Raw genomic sequence first — 18,125 nt, forward strand, 5'->3', positions numbered from 1 at the left:
TGATACCATGTCTTAGTGAGCTAAATGAAATTGAAAGTGACATAGTGAGGAGCCCAACGCCTCAACTTCTCCCAAAAGCTAATTAACAGCAAACTTTCAGCACAAATAGCTCACACTTATCCGTAGGACCATTCGGAAAGGAATCCAATCGACCCAATGTAATCTTAGAAATGACAGAATACAACAGGAGAATAGGCTGGGCCTCAAGGCAAAGACAAAATATGGCCAAATATTGAGGGGGTCTCAATAGCAACACTTGCGCTTACTACAATCCCATCTCCATAGGTTTGTGCTACAAAGAAACAGCGGGGATTACTTATCCACTATGATAGATGCACTCTATTATACGATATGTATTCTCCGTTAATGCAGATTATTACCATTTCATCATTGCTATTCCGGAACAGTGGGTCAACGTATGGCTTTGGAATATTTTAAAATCAGTGTCAGTCTATATTAAATTTGAATTTATCGCCCTAAAGTGAGCTTTCGTAAATCTCGGGGTGCCTTTAAATAGCATACCGTTCATCCTTCCAAGCAATGTGTCTCTTACAAAGTGTGTTCCATATGGAATTTCATACTTTTACTGCTATTCTGTCTTTCCGTCTACCTGTAACATTAATGGCAGGCCGCGAGCGTGCTGTCACAGCAGCTATTGTTGGTTTATTTTTCTGTTTGCTCTTCATACGGCTGTTGCAGAAGAGAAGAATTAGGGGCAGATTGCCTCCAGGACCCTTTCCATGGCCAATAATCGGAAATCTCCACCAATTGGTACAGCCCGCTCACCGTACTCTTAAAGGCCTTGCTGACAAATATGGCCCCATTTTCTGTCTGCACTTAGGTTCCGTCCCTGCTGTCATCGTTTCTTCTTCTGAGATGGCCAAACTCTTTCTTAAAACCCATGATTTGGTGTTTTCCAGCCGGCCTCTAACATCCGCTGGGAAATACATATTTTTCAATTATCAGGATGTGGTCTTCGCTCAGTATGGAGATCACTGGAGGAAAATGAGAAAAATATGCGTATTAGAACTCCTGACTGCCAAAAGAATCGAGTCCTTCAGGCCCGTGCGAGAGGAAGAGGTGTCTGCGATGATCCGTTCAATCTGGGAGGAGAGTGAGAGCGGAATAATAACTGTGAATGTGAGCAAGGCCATCTCTACTCTCAACTCCAACATAATTTGGCGGATGCTGGCAGGGAGGAAATTTACTGACGATGATTTGGGTGGCGATTTCGAAAGTTTTAAGGATTTAATAGTAGAGCTGATATCTACAGTAGGAGCTTTTAACATCGGAGACTTTATTCCTTGTTTGGATTGGCTTGATCTGCAAGGTATCAAACGGCGCATGAAGAAGATGCATAAAGCATTCAATGAATTTGCAGAGAAAATAATAGACGACCACGTTGCTCATCACATGGCCTCGACCTCGAATCACCAGAAAGAGGAAGAGCCCTATGTTAAAGATTTCGTCGATGTTTTGCTCGAGAAAGCTGAGGCCGACTCCAAAATGACGCGGGAAACTGTCAAGGCTGTTGTTCTTGTATATATGTCTCGCCGGCTTCGGCCAATCTTTTATAATTTAGGATCCTCGTTCTTAAACTTATTTTTTTCAATATTTTGCACTGATTAAATTCGTATTTGTGCAGGACATGCTCGCAGGTGGTTTGGAGACGACATCGACTACCTTAGAATGGGCAAGCATGAAATACCTCCATTGCGTGGTGAAAGAGACGCTAAGATTATACCCACCTGCGGTGATAGCGATTCCTCATGAATCTGTAGAGGCTGTGACAGTCGGAGGATACTATATCCCTAAGAAAACAATGTTGATTGCGAATTTGTGGGCTATAGGAAGGGATCCCAATGTGTGGGGGGCAGATGCTTCCGAATACAAGCCGGAAAGATTCATGAAGGATGAACATGTCAATTCAACAGATCAATCAGACTTCAGTATGATTCCGTTTAGTGCAGGAAGGAGAGGATGCCCAGGGGCAGCCATGGCTATTCCCACGATTGAACTCACATTGGCTCAGCTGGTGCACATTTTTAACTGGAGAGTTGAAGGTGATCCGTCCCAGCTCGATATGACGGAAGTATGTGGGGCCTCGATTCCAAGGCAAGTTCCGCTGTTTGCTTATCCAGCGTTGAGGGTAAGCTTTCCACTCTATTACAGTTATGAAGCCTAAGAGTGGCAAGGCACCGTGCCGCTTTCCTATTTTCGCGAGCAATGCTTTCGCTATATGCTCTTCTAGTTTGTACCATTGCTTTCGCTACTCGCTTCTCTAAAATAGTTTAGGCTCATAGCGTTACCTTGATTGCATTAGCTTTTGCAATTTTTGTTAGGTATCTGGTGGACAGAAGATTAGCCCTGTATTTTTCCGTTCAAATATTAATCAGTATCACACTATTTTCATTTGTGTTACAAGCTTTGAATTTTCTATTGCAATGATTTTTGTAATATCACTCTATTACCATTAATCTTACCAATTATCTCTTTTATATATATATATATTTAATTCTCTAGTGTAATGATTTTGTGAAATAATTCTATTACCATTAATCTAAGTAACTATCTTTATTTATTATTATATATATATATATATATTTATGTTTGGTCTAACTAATAAATGAAGTGAATTTTTTTCTTGAATTTGATAATATAATTTTCTAGATATTATGATTTTTTATTATTTAAAATGCAATACAATGTATAAATAAATTTAGAATTTTATAAATTAAATATATGGTTTCTAAAAATATTTATTGGATTTTAAATAAAATTACAAAAAAAACTGTTTCTCCTATAAATAAATAAATTAGTTAAAAACACAAAAACATTATTTTCACCTTGAATTAAGTGGACACTCTCTCTTGCCATTTAATGGTAATATAGATATTATATTTTTTTATTATTTAAAAAACAATGTGTAAAAAAATTCAGAATTTTAGAAGTTAAACATATGGTCTCTAAAAATATGTAACATATACTTAAGGCACATAAAATCAAAACAAAAAAAAATACTTTTCAAAAGTTACCACACTCAACACAACACTTAGGAAATGGGGAACTTGATGAAAATTCATACGCTCTACAACCATATGAAGGGTAAGGTTAATGTGTAATGTTAATTTGATGTTTGTGATGTTTTGATTTCGAAGGTCATTAATTTTATTAAGGGCTCCAAGAGGCTTTACTGTCATATATCGCTTGTATTTACCACAGTTGTACGCCTTCTAGACCCTTTTATACATATCGAGGTTTCTATTGGTGTCGATGGAGGAGATCCCGATCCAATGGATGAGTCATGACCAGGAGGAATGATGTAACCACCTACCTCTTCCGTCGGGTAGCTCACGACATTCGAACAATGGTTTTCCAGTGGAGAGGCACTGGAAGTTGAGAGTTTGCTAAGTTGAGGGTTCTAAATGGCTAAACCACCCAATGTGACCCAACTTCTGGCCTTCACTGAACTTGCATTTCATTTATTCCAAGTCGAGCATGGGTTTGATTGTCTCGCTGGTCATTTGCACTTTCTGAGGGAGTGTTCCAGTTGCAACGATGTTTCTATGCTTCCCTCTACAACGGTTGCATCCACAGTGCAAGAAAAACTCCTGTTAGATGGAGGTTCTGGCATAGGTAAGGGTGGTATCATACCCTAACAAGTACACCATATGATACCAATGAGACTATGCTTAAATTAACATAAATTTGTTGTCCCGAAATATCCACATGAAAATTTTCTATTTTTGCAACTACCCCTCACTTCACCCTTGTAGCTAATTGGACTAAGCAGGGTTTTTGAAATTTATTGCTTTGCAGTTGGCATGCCTCTACAATCTTAGGACTAGCATAGATTAAGCTAGCACTCACATCAAACAAAATAGAGACAGGTTGATTAGCGATCATACCTTCACAATCAATCATGGTGGGTTGGTATTATTTTTGGTGGTCGTCAAGTGTAACATTAATTCTGGGTATCCTCCTTGCCACCTCCCCAACCATGGAGGCTTCTTGCATGTTCGAAAGATGCTTTGTTTTTGCTCTATGCAAACAATTTTTGTAATAATAGGATTCTCCGCATCCCCAGCACTGCAGAGGCTATTTTTACTGCTGGTTATTGGCAGGCTTATTAACTCCCTCAGTCTGTCTACTTTCAGTAGATGTTGGGACCTTTGGTTGATTATTTGTTGGAATTTTACTAAAGGTTCTTTGCTGCAAATTCCTTCCACAGGCAATTTTTGTCTATCTATTTGGGGGAAAATTTCTCCCCCTTTGGTTGAAACCTCCTTTTGAAGCCACACTTTTCTGTTTCATTACTGATAATAGATCTGGGCTTTTCGCACAGTGTCATCCATCGATTTTGGATAGTCAAATTCCAGCTTCTCCTTCATGAAATTAGGTAGAATACTAATAAAACGTTGAATCTTGGCTTTTTCTTCTGGCATATACAGTACATACCGTAGTAAAGAGGTAAATTGTTTCACATATTCATCCATAGTTAAGGCTCTTAGTCTCAAATCATGGAATTCCTTTGCTTTTTCATCATAATAGCATTCCATCAAATATTTATCTTTGAAATGCTTCTGAAATTCTTTCCATGTGACGTGCTCTTCATCAATTTCCCTTACAATTTTTATTTCTTCCCACCACAGGGTGGCCTTACTTCTTAGTTTATAAACTGCCAACTGTGCTTTCAACTTATCATTATAGTAATAGATCTAGGAATATTTATTCATATCTATTAACCACGCTTCCACTGCTTCCTATAATTCACCTTCAAAATTTGGGGGTTTTATCTTTTTAAATTCCCCTTGTAATTCAACTTTCTGTCTTTTTTATTTTCGCTGATTAGAAACATTACCAGAATGTCCTTCATCATCCTCATGTCTTTCCTCTGATTCAACATTATCTTCCCCTTGATGGAAAATCGTGATTTTCTCTTCGTTACCAGCACTAGGGTCTATCCCACATTGGTTTTGTCGATCAGACAGGATTTTCAGAATTCTCTCTTGTTCTTGTCGTAATCTCTCATTATCCATTCTCAAGTTAGTCATCTCAGCACATAACTATTGAACGGTTTCGATTAGGGATGCATTGGCTTGACGACATTCTTCTCCCAACTGTATCCACATATTAGGGTTGACCTCTACATATGTCGCACACGACTGGTTCAGTGGTCTGGAACCCCTCTGCATTCTATTCTTGTGGCTCCCTGCCTTTTTTATCTCTCTTTGTCTTTATCTCTCTGTACAATCATTCATACCTAGTTCCACTTAGTTTTTTTTTTTTTTAATGTATATTATATTTTTATATATCCTAGAAGCCTCAGTGTCATAAACCTAGGGTTTGATGCTTTGATACCATATGTAACATCTACTCACTTAAGGCACATAAAATAAAAAAAAAAATACTTTAAAAAAGTTACCACATTCAACAGAGCGCTTAGGAAATGCGGAACTTGATGAAAATTCGTACCCTCTACAACCATACAAAGGGTAAGGTTAATGTATAATGTTAATTTGATATTTTTGATGCTTTGATTCCCAAGGTCATTAATTTTATTATGGGCTACAAGAGGCTTTGTTGTCATATATCGCTTGTATATACCACAACTATATGCCTTCTAGACCCTTCTGTACATATGGAGACATATCTTACCATCAATGGACAAGATCCCGATCACACGGACGAGTCACGACCAGGAGTGTCACGCCCCCAAGCCAGCGGTAGTCTTTCAACCGCTCTTATCGAGGTGCGACACCACCGAACACTTTCTTTTCACCAATACTTATGTTCGTGGACTACGCCTAACCACTTACTCCTACTTAGTTTGTGTTTCACAACCAAGTATTATTATGTTATCCTTTATACCAATGAACACCCATACACATTCATTATCAACGACAATTATAAACGAGAACACAATTGCACAGTATAAAGGGAGGGGCAACTCCCTGAACAATGAGTCTGCCCAAAATATATATTATACAATCTTCAATATTACAAGCTTTTACAAGTATACTTGGAAGCACCAAGTTTCATACTTAGCCAATTTTACAATCCAAGGAAAACTCGGTTGCCTAGCTCGTCGGCACCTCGGCACGGTCGCCGCATGACTTGCCAATCCTTCATTCACCTTCGTGCACACTTGCACGATGGGCGGGTGCTCACCTGAGTCACCAAGACACCCACGCCAAGACTTAGCACAAATTGGGCGCCACATGTTCACCGTCCACGCCTCACCCAACCACCGGGTGCTCTTGCCTGCACATTCACCCAATACCAACTGCAACACCTTCCACCCGTGTGACTAGACCAAGAATGGGCGCATGAGATATCTGTGCCTTCCCCTCTTGTCTTTGCGCACTTAGAGCTGCGCACTCCTCTCCTTAGCGAAGATGTGTTGAATGATCATCAAATGAATAATGTCCCAATGCGAATCCATGTATGGCAATATATATGCAAGTGTGGGGCTAAGTCTGGCTGCCCAGTTGACTTGCCCCAAGCCCCTACGCCATCACAAAACGCTCCATTACATGTCGGCTTTGCTCCCCTTGTAGGTCGACCTTCCAACATTTCGTTCCATGCTCTCATGCATATATACATATGCTCACTCCTCATTAGTGTCACATAAGTTTGTCGCATATCGTCGCATAACCAAGAGACCGCCGCATACCTCTGTCACATAGCCGCAGCTCGCACCTCCAACCGGTCGCTCGTCCATGGTCGCACCTCGGGCAGAACCGTAGGACGTTACATCCTCCTCCACCTGAAGTTGTTGTCGTCCTCGACAACATATCATCCTAGTAGCCATCTACCAAGATCATCAATATCCATGATGTCAACTCCTCCACACTCCACATACTGCAAACATCCCTGCAACATATGTAGGACCACCGTTTCCATCATGCCTCATCCCGACAACCATCTCTTACCAAGATTACCATACCAAGGTGTACACCCCATCGGTATGTCATACATCAGAGATCATCTCAATCCATGACCATCGACCACCCTGTCACAATCCCCACATGTTGCTTTCCATCATGGAAGGCTGGCCCCTCCATCCCAAGCTACATGCTTCCTGCAACATCTCGTGTCAATCTCATCATGTGTCATCATGTGAACCGCTGCCATGATACTCCAACAATGCTAACACATCTCTGTCATGTGTCAACACTTCAACCCAACAGTAACATCATTTTGTACACTGGATCCCCTCATGACTCGAACTAGTTGGGTAGCTAATCCAACTGTCATGCCCAAACCATGAGAATGCACATCCTCATGCCACCATCAGTCGTTTCTCAGAACATCCTGTCACATCCTCAACTCGATCAAGAATCCATCTCCATAGAAGTGTAAGCCATGCTCAGGTCCATGAAGTAGTCCTCATCTCATCGACAACATGTCATGATGCTTGATGCCAAGCCATCCCTACACCATCTATCATATCTTCTCATCCCTTTTTAAGCACTCACTGCCATGAGCAGCTAAAAATGAGCCCCATCTTCTTGTCCATCTAAGAAGATGTGGAGGGAGTATAGCCTGAAGGCTGTCCCTCACTAATCAACTTGATCCATCTGTTAGGATCCTCAATCTCCATCCTCTGTAGATAAGTGAACCGATCCTCCTCCCGGACATTCGGCCTCACATATACCTCATCATCATCATCATCATCCTCAACTACTTCTAGCCTTCTTGACAAGTCCAAGATGCTATCTGAAAGTGTCCTGATGACCAATGACTGCTCGGTAAGCTTTGCCTTAGCAACAGACAACCGCTTACTCATGTCTTCCATTCACTTCTCATCCTCCATTTGCATCACTGCTAACTTACAATCAGGTCTGGTCACACCAATGGTTGGAACACCAATGGGTACATCTTCCCTTCCATCGTAAATGTACAACTTCTTCAAATGTGGAACAATCATAGCCTCAAATTGTTTCATGAATTTCGTCCCTAGCACAGCTTCATAGTCATCAATCCGCACTATAGTGAAGTCGACCTTCCCTGTCCACTCACCAAGTGTTGTGTCCACTTTTTCAGCTACACTAAGAACTTCAGCCAGAGGAGAATTCAATGTCTTCATCTGTGCCTTCACCGGTACAAATTTCAGCCCAATTCTTCTCGCAGTATCTTCACTCATGAAGTTGTGAGAGGCCCCACTATCCACCATAGTGAGTAAGTCAGCACCTCCAACCTTCATCCGAACATACTCCAACCTGTTCCTCTCAGGATCCCTCCGAGAGACCACCTCTGTAGCAGCAGCAACACCAAGTATCTGCATCATCCCCACAGAAGCTTCTTCATTCTTCGCATTAGATTGTGCAATCGCAGCCACTTTCGGTCTAGAAGGACAATTCTTCACCGTATGTGGTCCAACACATATCCAACACTTCAAGGCTTTCTTCGTCTTCGAATTATCATCCGATTTCGAAGCATCATCCTTCTTCTTCTCTTTCGGCTTATCGGACTTCTACTTCCGATCATCAGAAGTCTCATCATAATGCTCCACCAACCTGTCCACAGCAGCAAAAGCTTCCTCAAGTGTTCTAATCCTCTGCCTCTTCACTTCATTGCGTGCCCAAGGCTTCAACCCAATAATGAAATTGAACACCTTGTCTCTCTCTGCCATGTCAGGAAGTTCCAGAACTGCACTTGCAAACTCCCGCTGATATGTCTGAAGGTTCCTGGTCTGCTTTATGAACTTTATTTTCATCCTTGCTTCCCACGTTTCATCCTGAGGACTGAAATGAGCCTACAAAGCTTTCTTCATGTCATCCCACGAAGTAATGTCACCAGCACTTCCATTGGCAATCTGATCCATCCTCCTTCGCCACCACATCTTAGCATCCTTTGTCAAGAACTGAGCAGCTACCTTGACCTTTGTCTCATCATCAGATAAACCCAAGCGTTCCAAGTATTGATCCATGTCCCATAGAAATTTGCCAAGAGTCTTTGCACTCCTTGTACCATCATAAGATTTTGGTTCCTTGAATTTCACATGAGGCACTCCTCCACCTGAGTTATGCCTCACGGCCTTCGTCAACACCGCGATCTCATCTCTAGCTTCATCAAGAGATTTCTTCAAGTCCACGATCTCTGCAAGACCCTGGTCTCTTGCTTCTTCAACCTCTTTGACCCTTACTTCAAGTTGTGTACACAAAAGATCAGTGTACTCGTGTTGTGTCCGGAGTTCATCAAGCTCTTCCTTCATCTTCGAATTGGCCTCTTGCTCCTTATCGAACAAGTCCATCTTCTTAGTCCAGAAGTTCTCCATGTCCTCCATCCTCACCAACACCTTTTCCATAAGTGTTATAGTAGCATCCTGCACACCGTGACTAGACCCAGCCAGAGATTCAGCTGCCATTGCTAACAACTTCCTTCTTCTTTGCAATCTAGTTTCGACCATCCAACAGCTTCACCAAGATGCCTGCAACCTGAACCAACTCTTGTTCCACTTGTGTGTGAAACAACTTCCTTCACCTGCAAGTACCTGCTTCACTGTCCTCAATTTCCAAGTGTCTACACACATGCACTTTGTCACGAGCAACCTTGCTCACCAGCTCCAACTGATCTCTAATACCAACTTCACTTCGGTGAAGGTGTGTAGTAGCTTCAACCTTCAATGCCTGAATCAGCTGCTCTGATACCAACTGTCATGCCCCCAAGCCGACGGTAGTCTTTCAACCACTCTTAGCGAGGTGCGGCACCACCGAACACTTTCTTTTCACCAATACTTATGTTCATGGACTACGCCTAACCACTTACTCCTACTTAGTTTGTGTTTTGCAACCAAGTATTATTACGTTATCCTTTATACCAGTGAACACCCATACACATTCATTATCAACGACAATTATAAACGAGAACAAAATTGCACAGTATAAAGGGAGGGGAAACTCCCTGAAAAATGAGTCTGCCCGAAATATATATTATACAATCTTCAATATTACAAGCTTTTACAAGTATACTTGGAAGCACCAAGTTTCATACTTAGCCAATTTTACAATCCAAGGCAAAACTCAGTTGCCTAGCTCATCGGCACCTCGGCACGGTCGCCGCATGACTTGCCAATCCTTCGTTCACCTTCGTGCACACTTGCACGATGGGCGGGCGCTCACCTGAGTCACCAAGACACCCATGCCAAGACTTAGCACAAATCGGGCACCACACGTTCATCGTGCACGCCTCACCCAACCACCGGGCGCTCTTGCCTGCACCTTCACCCAATACCAAGTGCAACACCTTCCACCCGTGCGACTAGCCCAAGAATGGGCGCATGAGATATCTGCGCCTTCCCCTCTTGTCTTTGCGCACTTAGAGTTGCGCACTCCTCTCCTTAGCGAAGATGTGTTGAATGATCATCGAATGAATGATGTCCCAATGCCAATCCACGTATGGCAATATATATGCAAGTGTGGGGCTAAGTCTGGCTGCCCAGTCGACTTGCCCCAAGCCCCTACGCCATCAAAAAACGCTCCATTACATGTCAGCTTTGCTCTCCTTGTAGGTCAGCCTTCCAACGTTTCGTTCCATGCTCTCATGCATATATACATATGCTCGCTCCTCATTATTGTCGCATAAGTTTGTTGCATATCGTCGCATAACCAAGAGACCATCGCATACCTCCGTCGCATAACCGCAGCTCACACCTCCAACCAGTCGCTCGTCCACGATCGCACCTCGGGCAGAACCGTAGGACGTTACAAGGAGGAATGAGGTAACCGCCTACCTCCTCCGTTCGGAAACTCATGACATTCGAACAATGGTTTTCCTATGGAGAGAATCAACAAGTCGGGGGTTTGTTAAGGTGAGGGTTTTGAATGGCTAAACCACCCAATGTGACTCAACTCCTAGCCTTCACTGAACCTGCATTTCATTTCTTCCAAGTTGAGCATGGGTTTGACTATCTCAATGGTCGTTTTTCGCTTTTTGAGGTAGCGTTCCGGTTGCGGCGATGTTTGTACTCTTCCCTCTGCAATGTTTACATCCATAGTGCAAGCCAAACTCTACTTCGATGGAGGTTCTGACATAGTTAAGGGTGGTATCATACCCTAATAGGTTTGGCTATGTTGAATGAATTTCGCATATACTTATTGTTGTTAAATTATTTGGATGACAGAGTTCCTCAAGGTTTTCTTGCTATCAAGGATTCTTTTACATATATGTTTTTCCCCTCCACCCCTATCTAAAAAATTATTAAATATTTTCGGTTCAGCGATTTGGTTTAACTCCAAGTAACCTTCTCCTGCAGGTATCCGAGGACTCCTCACTGTGCATTCTTTACATTTATGAATATTGCTAGCAATAATCCCACCAGTGTCGCATGCTTGTTTTGTGTTGGTCTTCTTACATGGTCTCAAGCACACAATTCAGTTTTGGATCACAGTTATTGTTCAGTGAACCCAGTGATGGAGGTCGTGGTCTTTGCCAGTTCTCTTGTGGCAAGTGTTATAGGGTTCCTCACTAGGGTTTCATTTCATGTCTTTTCGATTTCAGAACTATATTAATTTTTGATGTTTGTACATGAAAGGAGTAACTTCTTGAATTCGTTTGCGGATAATTATCCATTCTGTGTTTTAATGTATGATTCAAATACTGTGACTACACAATAGATGTGGCAAGACTCATACAGTTTTTATATTTATTAATGTTTTGCTATTAAACAATGAATGCGGTCAAGTGTCATAGATATATATATATATATATATATATATATATATATATATATATATATATATATATATATATATATATATATATATATCTTTCTATTAGACATTAAATGTGGCTAGGCTCCACTCAATGATTTTATTTCCTTTATAGTTTCTTTATGGTTCTTCCCAGTCTTACGATTAATGTTTATATAAATATCAAATATGGGGGATTTCTTGTGCTTACTCTGCATGTAATGAACTTGATTTGTTTGTGCTCTTGTATTTTCTGTATGAAATGGCTTAAGTTTTTATTGACAGTTTGGTCAGAGTATTTTCTTAGCGAAGGCTACAGGGCCTTAGAGTAATTCCACACTTTGGAGTGTCATGAAACTAATGCCTTTTGCAGTTATGCTAGAACCTAGATGCTTACTATTTTTCTTTTTTTGAAATTGTTTGTAAAATTTATGATGCAAGTTTTAGTATTCTTTATATCAGGTCATAAATCTTGTAACAATAAACTATGGCTATACGTATTATGCAATGTACCAATCCCTTTAATATATTTCTACTTATTTTAGCATATATAGATTTGCATTCGGGCATTACATAATAACAACTAAGCGATTCGTAACCACAGAACTGTATACTCGAATGAAGTAAAACTTAATAAACTAAATCAGAGTTATTTGTTTTCGTCATCTGAACAACCTCAGACCTTTTTGAAAGATCTCTCCACCCAGCCTCGAATCTGGAAATGATGTCCAGACGCTTCCCCGAGCTCTTCCTCCTCCAAACAATATTTATAAGGTTTATATTTAATTTGGGTATCTTGAAGCGTCAGGACTTACTGCACGACATCAAATCACGTACCCTCATAACTTCTCTCCAGATCTCGTATTTCACCCAGCTCAAGGAGTTTCTGATGGCAGCACTCTTCCTTTTGACCAATCTATTACTTTCTTCTCTTTAATTCTCCAGCCCCTGGGCCTTCCTCGAATTCTCTTTTTGAAAAAACAAGAGAATAACCACCTTAACTATTCCAGAAAGTTAATGTTCTTATTGATCATATGATGACAAAATCATAACAATAAGTAAAAGTAAAAATAAAACAATAGAATAAGTTAATTATCCATACAACATGAAGTGTTACACAAAAATATTTATAAACATGCCAGTGTTGTTATCTCTCCCATCCCATATCGTTTCTCCCCCAGTTAAGTTAGACCATTTCCTGCCATAAATAAACCATAAATAATTACAAAAAACCATTTCTTCCACACACAAACTAATTAATTAAACAAAAACATTATTTTCACATTAAGTGGAAAAGCTGTCTGGTCACTTATAAAATACGATTACTGTTTTTAAAATCCTCATATAACTAAGACCCCACTTAATAAAAATGAAAACTCAAATTTACACGTCGGAACTAAATTAAAGAACTTATACATAATATTCTTGTGGAAAGCGCGCTCCTATAACAATACTCCACCATGGCCGCTTCCAGTAGACTTTCGGCATTTATAAGCTAGCATTTGACAGCGCAGAACATTCTTTTCGTTTTCTTTAAAAGAATATATTTACCTTTTGTCCTCAACCTCCAAGATAGAGAGAGGCCATAATTATTTTGGTTTATCAAATTTCGAATCCAAACAAGATTAATAATCAAAATCAAAACTCTGTTTTTCATAGTGAAATCTACGTTTAAAATGATTAGGGTAGATAATGGCGTCACCCTAACAGGGCCTATTGTTAAAAAGTGCGATAACGATAACATTAAATCTATAATGGTGGAAAGATTTGAATTTTTAAGACTTAGGTAGTGATGAACTATATGATTATATTTAGAGAGATTATATGAAAGCATTATTATATTTAAAGAGATTATATGAGATCATTTTATAGCCTAAGTATAAATAAATCTGAGGGTTTCATTTCTTAGGGATAGTTTAGATATCACTTAGTGACTTCTTTTTAGAGTATAAGCTAATTTCGTAGCTCCCAAAAATACTTTAATAATATATAAATAAATAAATAAATAAATATAAGATATGTTGTATAAAGGTTGATTTTTGAAATAGATAGGGTAGTGAAAATTATTACTCTTTTATTTGTCCGAAGAATTGAGATGGGGCAACACATTTTCATAAAGTTTAATGCATATTGATGGTCTATAAGACTATATCATTAATGAGATGTCATATGATTAAGTAGAATAAAGAAACACGAAGGTGGTGGATGTATTCCACATTTTTTAAGCTTGAAACTCGTTTGGCAGAGTGTGTTAACAAACCCTCGCTCATGGTGTATTCCATGCACAACATTCTTTCTTTTGATTTGTCACTTACCTTCTTACAGAGCATACAAATGTGATTTTGATTTGGTGGTTGTGCATTTGCACTCATTCGGGGGGGGCATACTGCCGTTTTCCCACTTGATTGAAGAAATGTGCGAGATGGCAGCACATTCGCACAAAGTTTAATGCATATTGATGTTGTGTAGGACCATATCATGAATGGGACACCATGTGGCTAAGACAAAATACAGAAGAGCAAAGGTGGTAGATGCATGGCTCGCGACATTGAGCAGTGAGCTCTTTGTTATTAAATAGAAGTCATTTATTTAAGTAAAAGGTAGTAAAATTTATCATGCTATTGATATATCGAGTCATTAGTTTCAATAGTAAATGTGTTATTAAGGAAAATAAAATAAAATTTTTATTTTTAACATATATTTTTAAAAAAAATTTAAAATAAGAATAAAATTAATATAGAATTATTTTAATAAATTTAAGATATATAGTTATTAAAATTAAAATAACACTTTAATTTTTAAATATTTTAATAATCTAAATTAATAAAGGTTTCCTGGTTTTTTGGCCGAGTGAGATGATGTCAACATGTTCCTTGCCTTGATTGTCATTGCATCTCCGAATTCAATTATATAATTTACTTCTTAATTTATTTATTTTTGTTGCCGTGACTCATGAGGAATTTGAACATTTAATCTCATGGTTTACACAATAATTCATAATACAATGATTGCCAATTAAATTACACCCATAAACTATAACTTATTTCCTAATCACTTATATATATTATATTAAATTTTAAATTTCTATACAAATAAAAAAAATATTCTCCTTACAATATTCATAATATCCCATACTTAAAAAAGTAGACAAAATAAAATAACAACATTACATAGAAATTATTTATTTATTTATTTAGAACTGAAAACTAATGAATGGTATTAGATACAAATAAAATAATGATAAAAAAATTCAGTAGAAATCACATCAAAAATATTTTGTAGATGTGTTTTGAAAATCTAAAAAATCGGATCTTGATACTTTGATGTGATTTCTACCAAAATATTTCTCATTATTCAAGATATAGATCACAAAACCTTAATATATTGATCCCATTTCTACGTAATTTTTTTTTTTTTTTTCAAGATTCAGTAGAAAACCTTAAATTCTAATAAATAAAATAATTTAATTTTATGAAAATTATTAATCATATTTATTTGTATATAATTTTATTAGTATTATTTTAATAAAAATATATTAAATATATATATATATATATATATATATATATATATATATATATATATAATTGTAAAATTTTTGTACACTAACGTATACAACATTTTGATAACTTAAATCTGAGAGTATTTTTTTTATTTTTACTTTGGGTACATTTTAAAAAACGAGTGCCATCACGCATCGTGGTGGGTTCCGTCATGTGTTATATATATATGCATGACCGAAAGATTGACAACGAATTCCAGAGTAATTGTCGATGGGCACAATTTATTCAACGACAACTATTACTTTTCAGATTTTGTTCAGATTTCTTCCCAAACGGTAAATGTTGATGTTGATACGTAAAAAATTGAAGTCATCAGTCTCCACAACGTAACAACTTTAACCTGCGAACAAATGAGCAGACTGTTGTACATTGTTGTTAGGTTTGTGCTGGGAAAAAACACAGGGCGTTCTTGTCCATTGATGTACACGTTTAATCGTTTAATAAGAATGAATTAATATGTAATACAAATTAAATAATGCAAAATTACATATTTCATTAATTTGTTTCTTATATCCGATTTAATTAAATTTAAAAATGAATTATTTTAATTTAAATTTTGTTAATTTGAAATTGTATTGATTTAAAACGGTTTTATATAAAAATTTGTAATATTGTTTAGGTTAAGTTTAGTCACACTTTGGTTTAAGGGAGATCAAAATTTGTGGATAATAGACCTTTTAGATTTATCAAAATGTTAACTTCTATCCTTGTTAAGTCCATGACCACTCAAATAAACCAAGCTATTTAGAGTAAAAAACATGGGTGGCCAACACAACATTAAGGATCAAATGAAATAAGACATGGGATCCTTAATGGTTGTTCTTGTTGGTGTTGGATCCAGTGCCCTCCATAAGTCAAGCTATCATGCTATCACTGTAATTTCTGCTAGCAACCCAAGTACTCCTTTGTAGTTGTCATTGGATTTCTCCCCTTGCTATTGCTCAACATCCCGTGCATGTGTTGGAGATTAAGACCCCCATATATTAAAACTCCGAGAATTCCTCATATTTGTATCCCTTACCATAGTTATCTCATGTCGATATTTTGTGTGTCTTATGATATAAATACTTTTAGGAAATGTATCTTAGACCAAGACTCTAGTTATATTTCAAATTTTGTAATTCCTTTTGTTTCCAGTTATCATTGTCTTCGTAATCCTTTTTCTGATTATGGTCTTGAAAAGCATAAGATTATTTTTATTCATAATGTAAACCCTAAACTTTTGTAAGTAATAAAATTCACCTATATCTATATATATATAGATTACGCTTAAAAATTAAATTAACCTTGAATTTACACTATAGTGAAATACTCAATATCATTAATAATTTTCAATATAATAACTTATTAATTAATGATCCAATTAAATATGTTATAATATTACCTTCATCAACTATTATAAATTATAACAAAAGTGGACCTATTATTAGTCCCTTTCATAAAGCAGAAAGGACTATAGCAACCAATATGTTGTTCGGTGTTAGTGGATGCACACGAATCAACACATCAAAGCTAAAGTTTTAATTCAAATGTCATAGTAACTTTTCTTCACCCTATTAAATCTCAACATCACTTTTTGTTTTCCAATTAAAAAATTAAATTTTTTGACAACTTACTTGTCCTCTTCCGGAGGGAGAGAGGCACAAACTTTAGGAATATAAACCATATTGTGATACAACATTTACATAATTTTAGGTAATCAAGTAATCTTAGAGCATTACTCCAACGTTCCTAATAGGTCTAGGAACTGTCAACGAGTCCTCCACGACCACTATCATGCCCATGAGTCATGCGTGCGATGAGTTGCGGCGACACACTCTCGGTTAAATGTGACGAGATGGGTGCGATGAGTTGGTGGTCGATGAGCCGGGTGCGATGAGTCGGTGAGCGAGCGAGTCATGTGTGACGAAAGTTTGCGATGATGGGACAAGTTGGTGTGCAACAAGTTGGTCGGTTGGTTAAACACGCCCAGGACACGAGTTGTGACAAGCCAACTCGAGAGTTGAAAAACCAAAGAGTCGAAAAAATGGCTAAGTATTGAACATTGCGATGCAAAGATTATACAGTGCATGGTTGGGTAGGTGGACCCGACGAGCCAACGTATTGGGGTGAGCTGACGTAAAGATGTGGTGTGGTGGCTGAATTAAATGGCCGGCCTGGGTAGGCTGACCCACCTTATCACTTGGAGAGTTCATATATATTGGTGAACGTGTGAAATAGATAAGGCATAAGTTTAAGCTTCAAAAGAAAGTTCAAGGCATACTCTAGACTTGGACAAGCAAAAAGGCCGAACAAATAAGAGGGACGAAAGTGCAGGCAGAACGAGGACCGCAACACTTAGCCGAAAACAGAAAACTGAACCAGCGAGTTGCAGAGGGGAGACCCTACTCGGACGAGTTGCGGAGCGGCGACCCTGCCCGGACGAGCTACGGTGGGGCGACCCTACTCGGACGAGTTGTGGAGGGGCGCGTCTGCCCATAGACGAGCCGCAGAGGGGTGCGCCTACCCAACCGAGTTGTAGTGGGGAATGTTTGCCCCGCGGGTGAACTGTTGAGGGCGTCGCTGCATGATGGGGCACATATGCCCGACAGGCGAATTGCTAAGGGCATCGCTGCATAGAGGGGCACTGCTAAACGAGAGCGCAACCCTGAACGACGGAGGAGCGCGATTGAACGAGGGCTACCCCAAACAAACCGAGGGGCAAGCTGAACGAAGGGTGACCCAGGGTGGGGCGACCCTGAACGATAACCTGAAACTAAAAATTGGCAGAAGTGTAGAGGTGACTTGGGGTTTCCTAGCAAAAGGTTGTGATTGTATAAAAATACTTATAAAAGTGTGTTATTATTATTATTTGGGAAGAATCTAA

General features: G+C 38.7%; 1 pseudogene; it reads left to right on the forward strand.

Annotated features, from left to right (window-relative positions):
* Positions 1 to 621: 621 nt before the first annotated feature.
* Positions 622 to 17,740, forward strand: LOC149252070 (cytochrome P450 750A1 pseudogene; annotated as a pseudogene).
* Positions 17,741 to 18,125: the final 385 nt, after the last annotated feature.

This window comes from Pinus tabuliformis, chromosome 7 (assembly GCF_031772625.1).
Source record: "Pinus tabuliformis cultivar Carrire ecotype Pingquan chromosome 7, CPIR1, whole genome shotgun sequence".
Lineage (NCBI taxonomy): Eukaryota > Viridiplantae > Streptophyta > Pinopsida > Pinales > Pinaceae > Pinus > Pinus tabuliformis.